The sequence below is a fragment of the Cupressus sempervirens genome, chromosome 2 (genome assembly GCF_028749045.1).
Source record: "Cupressus sempervirens isolate cs-2001-9-10 chromosome 2, ASM2874904v1, whole genome shotgun sequence".
Lineage (NCBI taxonomy): Eukaryota > Viridiplantae > Streptophyta > Pinopsida > Cupressales > Cupressaceae > Cupressus > Cupressus sempervirens.
Genome location: NC_143119.1, coordinates 512,155,824 through 512,172,962, shown reverse-complemented (window position 1 = coordinate 512,172,962; position 17,139 = coordinate 512,155,824).

Sequence of the window (17,139 nt, the reverse complement as noted above, 5' to 3'; positions counted from 1 at the left end):
ATGACACTCCTTTGAGAAATTTCTAAAAATTTAACATTGGCAAGTTACTAGTTCCTGGTATTGTTAGATTATGGTGATTAATCAAGAAAATACTGTACATACTTCATAAATTCTTTGGGGCGAACAAATTTTTTGGGCCCTATTTTATCAGGATTTTGGGCCAACATGTAATTATTAATTATAACACTAAAGTGGTAAAAATACTTGTATAAAAGAGCTTAGGGTTAAGGATTGTTTCATAGTTGTGATGCGAAATTGGTTCTTGCGGTGGTATTGAGTTGTAAGGGATTATGGATTGTAATTAGGTTATAATCGCTAGATCATAATAATATCAGACTTGCTATTTGGTGGACATAGCCCAAAGATTGGGTGAACCACGTTAAATCTTGGTGTCTTGTGTTCTTTTCTACGTGATCTATTATTTTATGTCATTGGTTATATTTGCATGCAATTGTTATTTCTGTTCGTGGTTTAATGCTAACAGGTATATTTTTTGATGATGACCTCCTGAAGATGATAACAAAAATATATGATCCAGTGTCAAGGATGGTGAAGAATAATGTTGGAGATAATCTATTTATGGTTGCACTAGAGATAATTAGGTAAGTTTTTCATTTGAACCCTAATCATGCATTACACACACAAATCAATTTTGAAGATCTGCAAGCTAGATGTGATGCTTAGAAGGTGTACCTAAGAAAAAGGCCACTATAGGAACATTTTGTGAAAATAGGACATTTACCCTTGGTAACAATAAATACCCTAGAGCCATTGCTAAAGAAATATTTCAATCCTAGAGCACAAACATTATGTTTTTCTCTCTACAAGATATTTAGAATGGATGAACATGATCATGTCCAAGTATCTATTGCTTTTATCATGGCTCATATAATGCACTATGGCATGAGCTCAATTTTTTATTTTGCCACATATTTAGTAGAAGAAATTCATAATGGTTTGATGGGTATTAGTAAGGCTAAAGTAGAAAAGCCTTTCTACTGGTACTCCATGCTTATATACATATGTTTGTACAAGGTTGTCTCTATTTTCTCTAAAGAGACATAGTTGAAGTTGGATAAGGATGGAGAAAAGCTCCCTGTTCAATTGTGGAGTGCCTGGTAAGTTACTGATGCTATTTTTGTTAGATCTAACAGGTATTTTTCTTCTAAGTTGAAGGTCTTATTGTCTAGAAATAATCCTAGAATACCCTATCCTTTTATAGAATTTATTAGACCTAAGGATTTTGCTAAAGGACTGAACATGAGTCACAATTGGGGAGACATTGTCCCATATTCAGTCTTTACCATTTTTAGAGTATATGGTTTCCTAGGGAATCCCTATGTCTTACCTTACTAGGTGCCATTGAAAGTTGGAATTGCAAAAATACTATGGTAGATAGGAGGACTTGAAGAGAAGGAGCTCCTAGGGGGGTCAAGATGTACAATTTTTCCAAGCTTCACTGGTGTTCATAATTTTGTAATCACAAAGGGTGGATGGAAGCACTTGGGAATTTTTTGGATAGGTATCAAATGGTGCAATCCCATAAACATTTTAGTGACCCTAAGGGGTTTTATGTTATGTTTAAAGAAAGGAAAAAGGATAGATCTTATGAATATTTTGTATGTTTCCTTGAAGATATAATTAGGAATAAATTTACCTTGCTAGAGAAAGAGGTTATGAAGGAAAAATAGAAGGTCTATAGTAGAATCCCTCAATTCATTAATGCTTTGGAACCTTGATATAATCCCTTATCTAATGCAAAATAATAGGGAAATAAGATTTATATGCTTATTAATAATTTTGCTGGGATTATGCAAACCCTAAATGAAAAGAAATCATCTTACTTCAAGCTTATCCAGATCAGGCTGTAGAGATAGAAAGAAGACTAGCTAGAAAAGCTATCATAAACCTAGGATAATACACATTACCAAGAAGACTAGGGTATGTGGTAGCAAAGAGTGCATATCATGTGCCTCTTTATAAAATAAAAATTTCAAAAATCCCACTCGCTAAATCTGCTACAAAGAAGCAAAAATTAGAATAGGGTTCCTCTTTTAGGATTGAGGAGTATTCTCCTACACAAATCCCAATCTATATAGATGATGAAGACTCCTTAAGGGAGTAAATAAAATAAATGGGAGGGGAGAAGGACATTGTTATTGTTGGGGCTCAAAATTACCTTCCCAAATTTTTGAGTACCATTGAGAGAATAAGCCCTATAAATGCTTTTAGTGCATATGTCCCCGACTATACCTTTGAAGCATAAAAGGTGTTTAATGCTTCTAGCACCTTCCACTCAGTGCATTTATGTGTTTCATGAAGTTAAATTGACATTCTGAGTCATTTGGTGAAGTCCTGTTTTGAGCCAGTGTCATATATGCATTTTCATGTCAAATAGCAACAAAAGGCCCTGTTTGCATCTGAATATCTCGCACCCAGAATTGTGTCATGACTCGCCGCTTTGGGAGTATCTAATATCCATACCTGATAACCTATGTTTCAGATTTTGAGTTGTTTTGAGTCCATTTGACTAGGTTTTGAATCCCTCAAAGTTGGCCAGTTATCAATGTCATGCTGATATGAAATGTTCAAAATTCTGGAAAGTGCTATTTGATTAGCTATAACTTTGACCTAGTTGGCCAAAATGAGAAAATTCCTTTTGCATTGCATTGCAGACATCAGAGACTTGTTATGTTTCAAGTTTTAGCTTATGATGAATCCATTTGATCAGTTTTCAAACGCGATTTCAAACACAATTTCTATCTTTTACTGGTGTCAGCATTTACAGATTGACTGGAACCCATGTTCGTGATGTTATATCTTGAAATCTGTGATTGCCTAGATCAAATGGATTGTACCACTATGTTTCCTCTAAAAATACTTTAATTATGGCAATTTTCACATCTTGACAAATCCATTTGCACACTTTTCTAGGTCAATTCTATTTGCAAAATCCATTTTCTACCATTGTTCCCAGTTCGCAAAATCCAATTAGCCCACTTTGACTGATCGCCATTTGTGTGCTATTATTTGTCATGAGTCCAAATCGTAGACTTATACTCACTTCATGATAGTAAACCAATGCCCCAATTTTTGTCTTCCCAAGTGTCAATTTACCTAGTTTTCAAAGCCAATTCCAAACCTAGTTTATTGTTTTCTAACATGTTTATCTGCAGGTGAATTTAAGAAGGCAATTTTGACGGTCAATATATTTTGACCCCAAATTCATCATGAGACGAGATTCGATAGGGTAAAAGTATGTGGAACAGAGAATCAATATGTCAGATCCAAGAGCTTGACTAGATGTTTATGTCATTTTTAAAGCAGGTTATTAGGCTTTCCTATCAGTAAATCACAGTTTAAAGAATAGTGATAAAATAAAGTTTTAATGATCAATTTGTGATTGAGTTTGATTCCAGGTAGTTCAAAATGATTTTTTGGATCAGTTTGCACTTCATTTGTTCAGAAACAATTTTTTTTTTAGCTGGACCCACTTGGGGTCTGACTAATCTGCATTAGATAATGTATTAGAGATTGAGAGGAGGTGAGCTTACAAACGTATAGGACAACATAATCTGCCCATTGGAGGATGAAAATTTGCATTGTCTCATTCTTGCTCCAAAAGGATACAGAGATCCATTTCCATGGCCAAAGAGCCAGGACTATGTTCCTTATGCAAATGTTCCCTACAAAAGTCTTACAATAGAAAAGGCTATTCAGAATTTGATTCAATTTGTAGGTGATGTATTCAAGTTTCTTGGAGGAGGCACAATGTTTCACCAGGGCACAAATAAATACATTGATGACATTGCTAAAGTAATCCCTCTTGTAGATGGCACTGCCAGGGTTGCATTAGATACAGGCTGTGGGGTGGCCAGTTGGGGTGCATATCTCTTCAAGAGAAATGTTTTGACCATGTCCTTTGTACCAAGAGATTCCCATGTAGCTCAAGTGCACTTTTCCTGGGAGCATGGTGTCCCTGCTATTATAAATGTTATAGGCATAGAGAAGTTTCCTTACTCTTCCAGAGCCTTTGATATGTCTCAATGTTCATGTTGTTTGATTCCTTGGATTGCAAATGATGGGCTTTATATGATGGAAGTGAACTGAGTTTTGAGACCAAGAAATTATTGAATTCTCTTTGGACCTCCCATCAATTGAAGGCAATATTACCAGAGTTGGCAGTGATCAAAAGAGGAGCTTGAAAAGAGAGCATTTCACGCATCATAAGAACACACACAAGTCAAAAAACTCCCATACAAATAGGGGATGCCAGTGAACAAAAGAAAATCATGCCCTATGATAAAGAGTAGATACAATGTAAGACAAGGCAACCCATGATGGAAGAGGATAGGAGTGTGGTAGAGAAGGAGTTTCCAATGCATTTTAAAAGCCACCTACATAGATTAAAGCATAGACCCACTTTTTGAAAGTGGTCTCAGCGCCAAAGAAAAAATGATCATACTTTTATCCATCTGCATTTTTGAGCTAGTCATGTAGTGCGAGGGAAGGTTGTAAAGTCTATGGAAATCAATCAAAGCCACACAGTTAATGAATAGAGACACCAAGTGGCTAGTTTAAAACAAGAGCAGCCAAAGCATAACAAGGAACAACCCAACTCAGTGTTTAAAGGAATCAAAGATGCCATGATTGGAAGAAAAGCCGCAACCAAGAGGAAAAAACTCACCCAAGCATAGAGAATTTCATGCCAGTCTAAGCCGTAGGTAAAGGAATGAGGATAACATGCAAGGTAGAAGCCGCCTTGAATAAGATAATAGCTAGATCCCTCATACCAACATAAACAAGCACTCCAGAATAAACAAGGTGCTCCCACACAGGATGAAAACCGCCCAATCTAAAAAGAGAAGTCAGTGCAATATAAGAGAAAGACCACACAGGTAGTAAAAAGGAACCTACAGTTTTAAAGAAGAAGCCACACCTCATAACGGACACACCACACAAAGAAGAGTTGCTAGCGTTGAAGAGAGGAAAACCTCAGTCGGCAATGTAAAAACAGAGCTCACACATCTAAAGAGATTGCAGAATAGGGGTAGAGCCTACATTAAAATAAAGGAGAGAACAATTAGAAAAGAAGACCCCACATCAAATAAAAAGGAGATCATTTGCTAGAATAGCCACAGGAAATAAAATGAGAACCCGCGCAAATTCAAAGTCAAGCTGTCCATATTTGAGAGAAGACTGCAGCTATAAAAAGGAAACGCCAATGCATAGCATATCCGTGCCATAAAAAAAACCGTGGTCATTCAAAGGCAAAAAGGAGGAAGGGGATGACAGGTGCAGGGGACCTCACATTTTAGAGGGAAGCTCAAACATTTGAGCTTAATGTCTCCATGTTTGGACAGGGAAGCATGAAAAATCAACAACCCACAACAGTCTAGAGCAAAAGCCCTAGCTCATGCATAAAAAGAAAAGCAACAGAGCAAATGGCCTTGAGTTTGAAAGAGCTCACGCAAATCACAAATAAGACCCTGCACTAAACAAATGGTTGCCAGGTTAGAAGAAAGGCACCAAAGTTGAAGCCATAGTCCACGCTATACGCAGATAAGTCCACATTGAACAAGGTAGAGCCACCATGATAGGAGAAGAGCCCCTGTTGCTGAAGCCGCATGGAATTAATAGGCTGGGCTTTTATCCCACATGGGCTGTGGGTGGAAATAATAACTGTATAAATACTATTCATTGCAAGAGATTAGTGTTCCAAAATGAATGCCTTTTAAAGGGAACACCTTTAGCAAGTGGGCCTATGGTGGGTTGTCAAGGCATAAATTTTGAATGCGAGCACGCCAAACAAGGGATGATGTCAGCAGATAGAAGGAAACCAAAAAACTCAAAAATTCGGTGCCTCGCTACTTCGCCAGCCGAAAAATGCAAGGTTTTCCAGCTAGCGATATAACAAGTCATCGAAAAACCTCCAAAACCTGGTGAATGTAATATCCAAGCTAAAATGCTAACATGGAATCCGATGCACAAGATGCTGCCACGTGGTAGATCATGCAGCATCTGCTATGTCGCTAACCAAAGTTGGTCACTGGTTAAGCATAGTGACATAGCGAGGGTTGATGTGGTGACAACACGTGGCAGTAGGTCCCAATAGTGATGATAAGGTAGGTGTTGACTAGGTGATTACGGAGCAACAAGGCATCCAATCAGAAGATGACACATGGTGAGGTCGATCAAACTAGGTTTGACACGAATTGAAAAGGCAACAGAAATTCAGAGGTCTCAAATAAAAGTTTATTTTATTCTTCTCAAGGTTTCACATGCAAGGGTAGAATAATATCTTAAATAAAATTTGATTTATCATATAGTTCAAACTATATGAAAATGTTAAATTTTTACGATAATGCAATGGAAGTCATGAATGGAGACCTGATCTTCAGAGGGCCATATATAGGGCAATTTTTTGTAAAAAATGGGCACTTCAATATACCACCGAAACCAGAACGAGATGAACTTTCTGAATTTGAAGTTAGTTTTTGCACAGGTGTTCACTAGTTCAAGCAATAAGCCAATTTGTGAATTTTGGGGCATTCTCAATGAAATGAGCAGATTTCAACATTGGTCATCAGAATTGGTTAGAGGGTAGTTATGAAGACTATTTGAAGCCAAAATGTGGAAAAAATGACTTTGAGAAGATTGTATTGTATTTTGGAAGCCTTTTAACTGATTTTTGGCTTAACCATGATTTAAAATCCAGCATCAAAAGTGGTTATGATGATGAACCAAATATCTGGGATTCTTTATGCCTTGTAGAGCCAAAATGATGGGATTTGATTTTTAGTTGCAGAGAGAAGGTAGAGAAAGGCTTTTGATCTTTTTGGGAAGGAATTCTAAATGGACACTTGTCATCTCTTGATCAGATCTTAGAATTCACTTCCTACTATATTATTCCCTTTCTTTCTCATTATATAGGTTCCAGTTTCTAGGAAGATAAGGTTCATTGCTGTGAGACCATTGGTTCCAGTATTTTGACATGTTTCCTTGACTGTGACACCATTCTTCAGCATAATTCTCTCATGTGAATAGCAGTAGTGTAGATAATACAACAATTTTTGATATGTTAGGTGTTTTCATGTTTTAATTTTGTGCATTTGAATGTATAGTTTCAAGGAAATCAATACATATGAGCAATAATTTCACTAGTTTCATTCTGGTTCTTGTCTCTTGTCTCAGCAATCTGTAAGTCTTATGTGGTCTTGGAGAAAAGATCTAAGATCCATTTGCATCCCCTTCAAGTTGAATGTTTGATGTATTTTTCTATTGGACCAAAGGGCCAAGTAAATGCTTGATATGTTTAACAAGGTTATTGGTTACTTGAGAAGGATATTTTGTGAGAATGAGATCTGAATGAACATTGATGTCTGGATCACAAGGTGATTAGATAGATTTGATGTCTGGGTACATGAAATATGTCTTGATGTCATAGATGTATGTTTTGAATTCATGGAATTGCCCAATGGATTAGGCATTGATTAGCTATAGGATCACTTGTTATACTGTTGCATATTTGAGGTTGTGTTGAATCAACATCATTAATCAAATGTTTCCTCTTTCATGTTGAAAGTTATTCAATGTTAACCCACACTTAGCTTGCCATTTTCATGAGTTATGTCATTAGATGTTTCATGCTTATGAAGTACTGGTTAAGTATAGAATAATTAGGGGTTTTTTCTGTTATTCTAGATTCTGATTATGCTTATTGCACTGGTCACATAATTGGATCCTAAGAGGTTCACCCACCTAGGTTTTGCAGAGCCTAAAGTGTAGAAGGAGTGTAGGCTTATAGTTGGCCCAGGTTCTTGGTAAATTGTGTCCATTATTGGAGATAGGTGCCCATAGATGCAATCTTACCTTGTATACTTGGTTGTTCAAATTCTATTAAATCAGGAGCCAATAGTTATAACTAAAACATAGATAGAAGGAGTGCTTGAAGAGCCCCCATGCCTACATTAGTCCTTACTTTAGGAGACTATAAAGGTAAAGAAATTGACCCTATAATAGAACATGCATCTACGAATTTTTTAGATAATGAAAGCTTTATAAAATCTAGAGCATTTACCCAATTTTTGTGGAGAAGAAATATCAGCAATTTTGAGGCGAGATGCAAAAATATTAAAATAGAGCAACTTGATAGGCATGACTCTAAAATTGAAGAAGAGGTTAAAGATAACCTCAGAATAGTTTTCATAAATAACCCCTAAAGGGGGAAGGAAACTATTAAAAGACTCAAGGGTTATGATACTACCAGAATGGGACATTGCTAATGCAATGTTTTTTTATATAGTAAGAAAGGCAAAGGACACCCAGTTTAAGACTACGAAGGAAGTCTTGAAAGCCCATAAAGGATTGAAGTATAGTGATGATCATCAAGCCTTGGAAGTATGGTTTATTTAGAAAAGAGACAAAGAAAAAATTCAAGAGGCCTCAAATTCTGAGCACATAGGCATTCTCTTGAATTATAGGCTAGATGAAGTAGATAGTGACAAAGTGGCTAGAATGACTAAAGAAATGTATGATTTTGGATTTGTAGTTATTGCTAAGGAAAAAAATAAGTTCTTGGAATTAAATGACAAATTTGAGAGGTTTTTGATGTATATGAAGAAAGAGGGAGGAAGATACACCAACTGGAAGGTACTATTGCTCTAATGAAGAAACAATTTGAAAAAATAAATGTAGGCACACAACCTAGTCAACTCAGGATTTCTTATCCTCCTCCTCCTCTAGTACCACCTTTCAATACTAACCCAATTGTGGAAATCCCAAATACCCCTCAAGAACCCCAACTCTACACAGCTAAAGAGCTTGAAGATGAAAATGAAAAACTATGGTCATTACATGTGGACTTGGGCATCAAGCATGAAAATAGAATTAGAGTTACAATTTTGTATCTAGTGGAAAGAGTACGTTGTTCCTTTTTTTACTTAGAATTGTCAAAATTAAAAGAGATATGGAATGAGTTGATGAACAATGAGGCAACTTTAACACCAATTTTGGACAAATTGATCAGCAGGGAAAGTATTATTACAACCCTTTATTGTCATGTCGTAGATTTTTCTAATGAACAGTTTGAAAGAACTTTTGGTCAAGTTAATGACCTTTTGGAATTTGATCACAAGAGAAATTTATTAAAGAGAAAGATAAATAATTGTTTCATTGAGTATCTAGGTAAAAGGTTTGATCTCTTTCCACATGTGATTAAAAGTATAGGCCAGATAAGAGAAAAGGAAGAATGAGCTAAAGAATTGAATGAATTGATGAGCATCAGGCTTAATACAATTGTGAATAATGAAAATTATATTTGGTTTTCTAGAACTAAAGAGAAAGTGGTACAAGTACAATTATTTTTTAATTCTCTTAAGCAAGATTTTCAAGAAATAACAAGCACTGGAAGAACTATGTTAAGAAAGGAGCAAGACATATTAATTTTTAATTGGCCTAATGATACACTTTTTAACAAGTGGGTAACTGATTATTCACCATCAATACAGCTATTGCAAGAAGCAGTTGAAGTAGAAGGTGTAGACAAAGTAGTGGCTACAAAAAGCATATAATTAGTTGATGCGCAGGCTCAAATAGAAGGAATAAATAAAGAACGACCATTTGCAACCATGAACATGGTAGTTCAAATTGATAACATGGTAAGGGATCAAAAAATTATAATAAATATCTAGATCACAAAACCTGAAACATCAAGTGCAAACCAAGCGGTCCCACAGTTGGAAGAACAACAAATACAATAGAACCAATCATTAGAGGCATTAGATCAACAAGAAATTGTTATAACAAAATTGGTCCCACCATGAGAAGATGAATGATAAAGACATTCTATTGAAAATATACAAGGAAGTGACAAAGTTTTGTCTTTTCGTGATAGTGACAACTTTTGTCCTTTTGTAAATCTTTTTGTTCCAAGGACAACTGTCCTTTTCGCTCTATGCCTATAGCTTGTTGCATCTCACACTACATAAGTGAGTTCCCAAGGCTAGAGGATTGTCTAGAGTTTGTATAATTTTAGTGTTTATGCTATTTTACAGTTAGTCTAGTTACCTTTGGTGTCAATGTTATATGTTGTATTCAATTTTGTAATCTAGGAATACTAGTGAATCTTGAAAGACATTCGATCATATTCTAAGTTATTATTGAGTTATACTAGTGAATGTATTGTTTTCAAAGAATATTAATACTAAGGAATGTTTTGCAATTATCTATATCTCTAAATTCTATCTCCATTTTGATAGGCTAGTTATGTCGGGTTTGAAGAGAAAGGTTCATGCAGTTTAATGCAACTAGGATAGGTTGTATATCAATTTTTTGTTGCTTTTAGTTCAAGAAATTAAGTAAATGATTCAATAAATTGGAAGGGTTTATAGTTATATAAGAGGGATATTCTTAAGAATGGGGTTTAGGGTTAACTACTGATGATTTAATTTTAAAGCAATTAAATAGGTCAAAGTTTTGCTAGTAAGACTCTATATAGCAATGCATAAGGCACTAATCATAAATTTAGATACAAATTGAAGAATTATATAGGGTTACACAAAGAAAAAATTAAATTAAATCAATCTTTACTTTCATGTATGAAGAATCAAACTGTTAGTCAGTGCTTATTTGTAATAGTATCTGTTTGAATTATAGTTAGCTTCTATCATCAAGGATTCATTATAAATCTAAGAAGAATTGCGACCATTTTCTGCTATAAGGGATAGAACTGAAGAAGAAAGTGTAAGTGAGTGAGTTCTAAAGGAATTATCTAGTCTTTTCATCCCTAAGGTACACCCACCTTGGCCTTCTAGAGCTAAAAGTGTAGAGAATTGATACTTTCTATTATTGTTGGTCTAGATATGAGACACTTCTAGCTGATTACAGGAAGTAGCTATCCTTAGACTAAGATCCTTATCTTCTACATCCTATGCTAGGTCCTTTACAACCTAGTAGTTTTCAAACATCAACATAGGGTATCAAGAAAGAACCCTAGGAAGGCTAAGGACAAGCCTTGATTAGAGAAAAAAGGCTCTAAGTGAGAGAAACTCCCCATTAAAGTGGAATCAAAGCCATTGAAAGGCTTGGGAAGTGAGTAGTAGATGTCAGTGGAAGGAGAATCCATAGGTGAGAACATCATGGTGACCAATGTAGAGTTGGACAGGGATATGAATGAGTAGTAAGAAAAGAACAAACTTCTAGTGGAAGTTGTGGAAGAGATGAAGAAATAGTTAGAGGAAGTCGCTGAGATTGTAGATAAGGTGAAGGAGAAATTAGAGGGAGAGAAAGACAAGGGAAAAATAAAGGATGAAGAAGATGAGGAAATAAAACCTACACTAGATCCTCCATTAGTAGAGGAACCTTTTCTTAAAGCCTTGAAGGTATTAAGTGGTAAAGCATTAGAAGGAATACCTATTTTCATCGAGAAAATGGATGCAAAAGTAGTTATGGAATGGATTGAAGGCTTGAAAAATCACTTTGAATGTGATGATATTTTAGAGGCCCAAAGAGTAAAGATAGACAAATCAAGATTGAGAGGACAAACATTAACTTGGTGGAAGTTCTTGCAAGAAGAAAGGGAGAAAGAAAACAAGAAGCCCATAACCAATTGGAAGGCTATGGTGGCTAAGATAAAGGATACTTACATACCAAAAGATTATGACATTCAATTGCACAAGAAAAGAAAAAACCTAAGACAAAGAGACCTAGATGTATTTGCCTATATAGAGGATATTCAAAAATTAAGCCTTAGGTCTAGGATACAAGAATTTGAAAGTGTCAAGGTGGCTAGGTATCTGAATGGCCTTAGGTAGAAAATTCAAGAGGAGTTGAGCCTCTTTTATTTTATAAAATTATATCGTAGTTATCAGATGACCCTTAAGGTGGAAGAAAAAATGAAAAAGAAACAAGAGTCTAGTAAAAAGGGTAGAGGAAGAGGTAGAGATTCAAGAGGTGGACATAGAGGTGGTTCTAGTGGAAGATGCATTGAAAATAGAAGCCAAGGGGAAACAAACTAGGTGAGAAATCTCATGATTCCAATAACAAAGGAGGCTATAATGGAGGCATGGGGTTTTCTAGTGGTGGAAGAGGCAAATTTGGTGGGTTTGGAAGAAGCTCACATTTTGCTTCAATGGAGTGTTATAACTATGGCCAATTGGGGCATCCTTCCTACAGATTTCTTGACAAGCCATCAAATTCATAAGGAGAGAAGAAGATTACTTATGTGCAAGAAGAGGACAAAAAACATTTAGAAGCAAGTTTGGACTTAGAGAAAGGTGATAATCTGATGCTTAGGAGAGTGTTGATGAAGGAACCTATAAAAGATGAATGCAAGTAGAGGAGGACTCTTTTTAGAGTCAAATGCAAGACATTGGTCAAGGTATGCAAAGTCACTATTGACTTAGGGTCAATTGATAATGTTATATCAAAAGTAGTCCAAAAGTTGAAACTTACTAAGTTATGTCACGTGTGTCCTTACAAAGTCAGTTGGTTGAACAAGGGGAAGAATATATTGGTTAATGAGCAAGAATGGGTTGAATTTACCATAGGAAAGTATCATGAAAAGATACTTTTTGATGTCCTACCAATGGTAGCATGTAACTTACTATTAGGAAGACCATGACAGTATGTTAGGGAGGCAATCCATCATGGTAAGGAGAACAAGTATTTCTTCAAAAGAATGGAGTCACCTACAAGATATAGTCTTTGCTAGAAGAGGACAATGTGGAAAAGGTTGAAGACAATGCACTCTTGATGAGTGGAAAAGAATTCTTAAAGGATCTAAAACAAGGAGAGGGAATTAGTTATGCCATTATGGTGAAGCCAAAATAGGATTCCTCAAAGAAAACACTCATATCTGTAGAATTACAATAGTTGTTGGATCAGTTTGAAGGCATCATATATGATGGAGCACCAGCTACATTGCCACCAAAGAGAGAGATAAACCATCAAATAGACTTCATACTAGATGCCTCTTTACCAAAAAAATATGCGTACAAGATGACACTTGACCAAAACAAGGAGATTGCTAGGCAAGTCCAAGAGCTTCTTGACCAAGGATTGATCAGAAAGAGCATAAGTCCTTGTGCTATTCTAGTTGTTTTGGCTCCTAAAAAGGGAGGTAAGTGGAGAATGTGTATAGATTCTAGGGAAATAAATATGATGACAAAAAGGTATGGATTTCCTATTCCTAGGATAGAGGACTTAATGGATTATCTTGGTGGAGCTAGATATTTCTCAAAAATTGATCTCAAGAGTGGATATTACCAAATAAGGATTAAAGAGGGTGATGCATAAAAATATGCTTTTAAAACTAATGAAGGACTTTATGAGTGGTTGGTAATGCCATTTGGTCTTACCAATAGACCAAGTACATTTATGATGGTAATGAATGGAGTTTTAAAAGACTACATAGGTGTGTTTGTAGTAGTGTACTTGGATGACATCCTAATCTTCAACAAGACAAAAGAAGAGCATTTAAAACATTTGGAGATTGTGTTGAGGAGGCTTTAAGAGGAGAAGTTTATTGTCAATCATTAGAAGAGTGAGCTCACAAAGGATAAACTTGTTTGCTTGGGATTTGTAGTTTCACAAGCTAATTTGAAAATTGATAAGATTAAGCTAGAGGCAATCCTAAGTTGGCCTACTCTTAGGACTATTATTGAAGTGAAATTTGTGCTCCTATGAATGATAACATAAAAGGAGGTATGGAGACCAAATTTGTATGGACAAAGGCAACATATGAGATTTTTGAAAGGCTAAATAAGGAGGTAGCCACTCAACCAATATTGGTTTTTCCAAGTTTTGAAAAAAATGTAGTTGCAGTAGTATTAAGTAAAAATGGAAGGCCTATAGAATTTTTTAGTGACAAACTCAATGAGGCAAAGACAAGGTGATCTAACTATGACTTGGAACTATATACACTGGTTCAAGTCCTCAAGAAATGGAGGCACTATCTCCTACCCAAAGAGTTTTTGGTTTGCATTGATAACCAGACACTAAGTTTCATCAACACACAAGAGAAGCTTAGCCTTAGGCATATCAAGTGGATGGAGTTATTGCAATCCTACACCTTTACCATAAAGAATAAGAAGGGGCTAAATTACAAGGTGGCTCATGCCTTAAGTAAAAGGTTGTGGACTATTCAAGAGATAAAGTTGTAGAGCATATGGATTTAGGAATTCAAAGGTTTATATGGTGAAGACACTAATTTTGTAGAGGCATATAAGGTATGTAACAATTTAAAAAAAAACCACTTTCATACATTTTTTTGAGTTTACCTTATAGAGTGGATTTTTGTTGAAAGGGAAACATTTGTGTGTGCCAAAAGGGTCTATGAGGGAGAACCTCATTTAGGAAAAACATAATGGGAGCTTGAGTGGTCATTTTGGCCTTAATAAGACCTTAGATCTAGTAGAGAGATACTATTATTGGCCTAGGATATTGAGGGATGTGAGGAGGTATGTGGAACAATGTGGCATATGTAAAAAGGCTAAAGACACTTCATTTAATGCAAGGCTCTATCAACCACTACCTATTTCGAATATGCCTTGGGAGTGCATTAGTATGGACTTCATAGTGGGCCTACCTAGAAGAAAGACATGGTTTGATAGTGTATTTGTTGTTGTGTTGTTGATAGATTTAGCAAGATAAGTCACTTTATACCTTGTAAGATGACACATGATACTAGTCATATAGACCACCTTTCTGTTAAGGAGGTATTTAGGATACATTGCTTACCATTGAGTATTGTTGCTAACAGAGATGTTAAGTTCATGGAGAATTTTTGGAAAAAAATTTGGAAGAAGTTAGGCACCAACCTAGTTCACAGTTCTTCCTATCATTAGCAAATATATAAGCAAACAAAGTTAATTAATAGGTTACTAGGCAATCTCCTAAGATGCTTGACTAAGGAGTATGGGAAATGCTGGGAGCAAGTTCTTCTACAAGAAGAGTTTTACTATAATGATAGTAAGAACAAAACCACATGCCTAGTTCCTTTCCAAGTTGTATATGGTACACATTAAAGAGGTATAGTAGAGCCTAGGGAGATTCTAGGACATAAATAAAATCAGTGGGCATGTTGATGAGTTTACTCGGCCAATGAAGGAGGTTCATAATTAGGTTAAATATAAATTAATGGAAGATAATAAGAAATTGAAAGACAAGAAAGATTAGGGGAGGAGAGAATTATAGTTTCAAATAGGAGACTTAGTCATAGTGTACTTGAACAAATCCAGATTGAAGAAGGGCATTCCAACTAAGTTACAAATGTAGAGGATTGAACCAGGTGAGCTGCTGGAGAAGTATGGTGCCAATGCCTACAAAGTTGATCTACCCAAGGACATGTCAATATCACCCATATTCAATGTTTAGTACTTGAAACCATATGGAGGGCCAACTATTTATGAGGAACAATATTAGACAAGGTTAGATAAGGATGTGGCAGATCTACAAGTCCCTAAAAAGATGCAACCTCAAGTTGAAGGGCTATTAGATTCTAGAATAAAGAAGAGCACTAGGCTTTAGGTCTATAACAATAATATAATAAAATAGAAGGAAACCCCTAAAGTTGAAGCAAAATGTATTATAGAGAGTGACTTCAAGAAGCATGGTATCAGCATGGAGTTCCTCTCACCACAGGCAATTTAGTTTTCTCTTTGTAGGGGAGTATGGTATAGGAGCACCTTAGGGGGAAGGCAAACCCTAATAGAAATTTTTAGCTTGTAAATGGTTTCATGAACCATTGAAAAAATAAAGACTAACTGTGAAGTACCAAGGGGTGTTGGAGTGTGAGTAATTAGGGTGAGTACAAGTATTGGTCATGATATAATTGTTAAGACCTAGTTATTGTCACAGGGTCTTGATAGGGTCAACCTCAGTCAAAGTTGAAAAATAAATAAAAATTGTGAAATTTTGGTTATAATGAAGTCCATAGGTTTTCTTGGATCATTTTGGGAGGATTTTAATCAAACTAGATAGGCTAGAGGTGCCAAAAGTCCATTTTTGCAAAAATTGCAAAAGTTGCTCATGACAACTTTTCCTAAAATTTGGGAATATGCACTAAAGTGGTTTGAGACTTGACCTAAGGGTCTAGAAAGTTAGGAATAAGGTATATAAGTATGGTTCAACCAATTTTGAGAGGTTAGAAGTTGGATTATACAGATTGTTCATGTGAAGTGGGAGGACAATACACAAAAAAATGTGTTTTTGGCTTAAAGACTTACTGTTTTGGATTAATTCTCCTATTGTTTTTAATGGATTAGTTTCTTAATACCATGTGAATTATCTTTGTGTACTTTTTGGGGAATTTTTGATTCATTTAGGTTTTTCTAATTATCTTATTTTGTGTTTCCTGTTGGTCCATAAATAATAGTCTAGAATAAAATGGCTATAACTTGAATGCCCATGGTTAAAACCAAATGGCCTTTGGGATTCAATAATTATCCTCTTTATATATTGTAAATATGATTTTGGAGGTTGGGAGAGCAATTTTTCTATTATTACAAGTGAGCACTAGGCAAACTTGGAGTTGTTTGGCTAGGTAACATGAAGCTTGCAAGAGAGTTTGAGAGTGTGTGCTCAATTGGGATGAGGACAAATTGATTGGGGAAATGTAGCAAGAAGAGTCAAGGGTACATAGGCTGATATGGTGAAGTATTCGTTAACATTGCCCTAAAAACCCTAAAAAAAGGGTTTTCAACAAAAGCACTATACAGATGCCATGAGAGTATGAAACCTAGAAAATATTTGTGTCTACATTGTTGTGAAACAAAGTCTAGAAAACACTAGTAGGGATTGTTATGAAATTTTTTAATTTATTTCAATTTCCTTGTTTGTAGGAGGCCTAATTAGGTCTCATAGGGCTACAAGGCCTAAAGAGCAATTTGGTGATTTTGGAGAGTTGGGTTTGGGAAGATAATGCAAAAAGGTTGGAGAAAGACCAAGAAAAACATGGGAATGATCAAAAGATGCATTTTCCATGCTGGGGGTCCTTGGTGAGCTTGTCATCCTATTGAGCATAAAGTTACTTAGTTGGGGTTGGAGAGTGAGGGGAGTAATTTGAATTGGTAGGTCAATTTCTTAGTTGAAAAGGATTAGGAAAAGATCCTCTAGTATAGGGTATCAAGGAAGAACCTT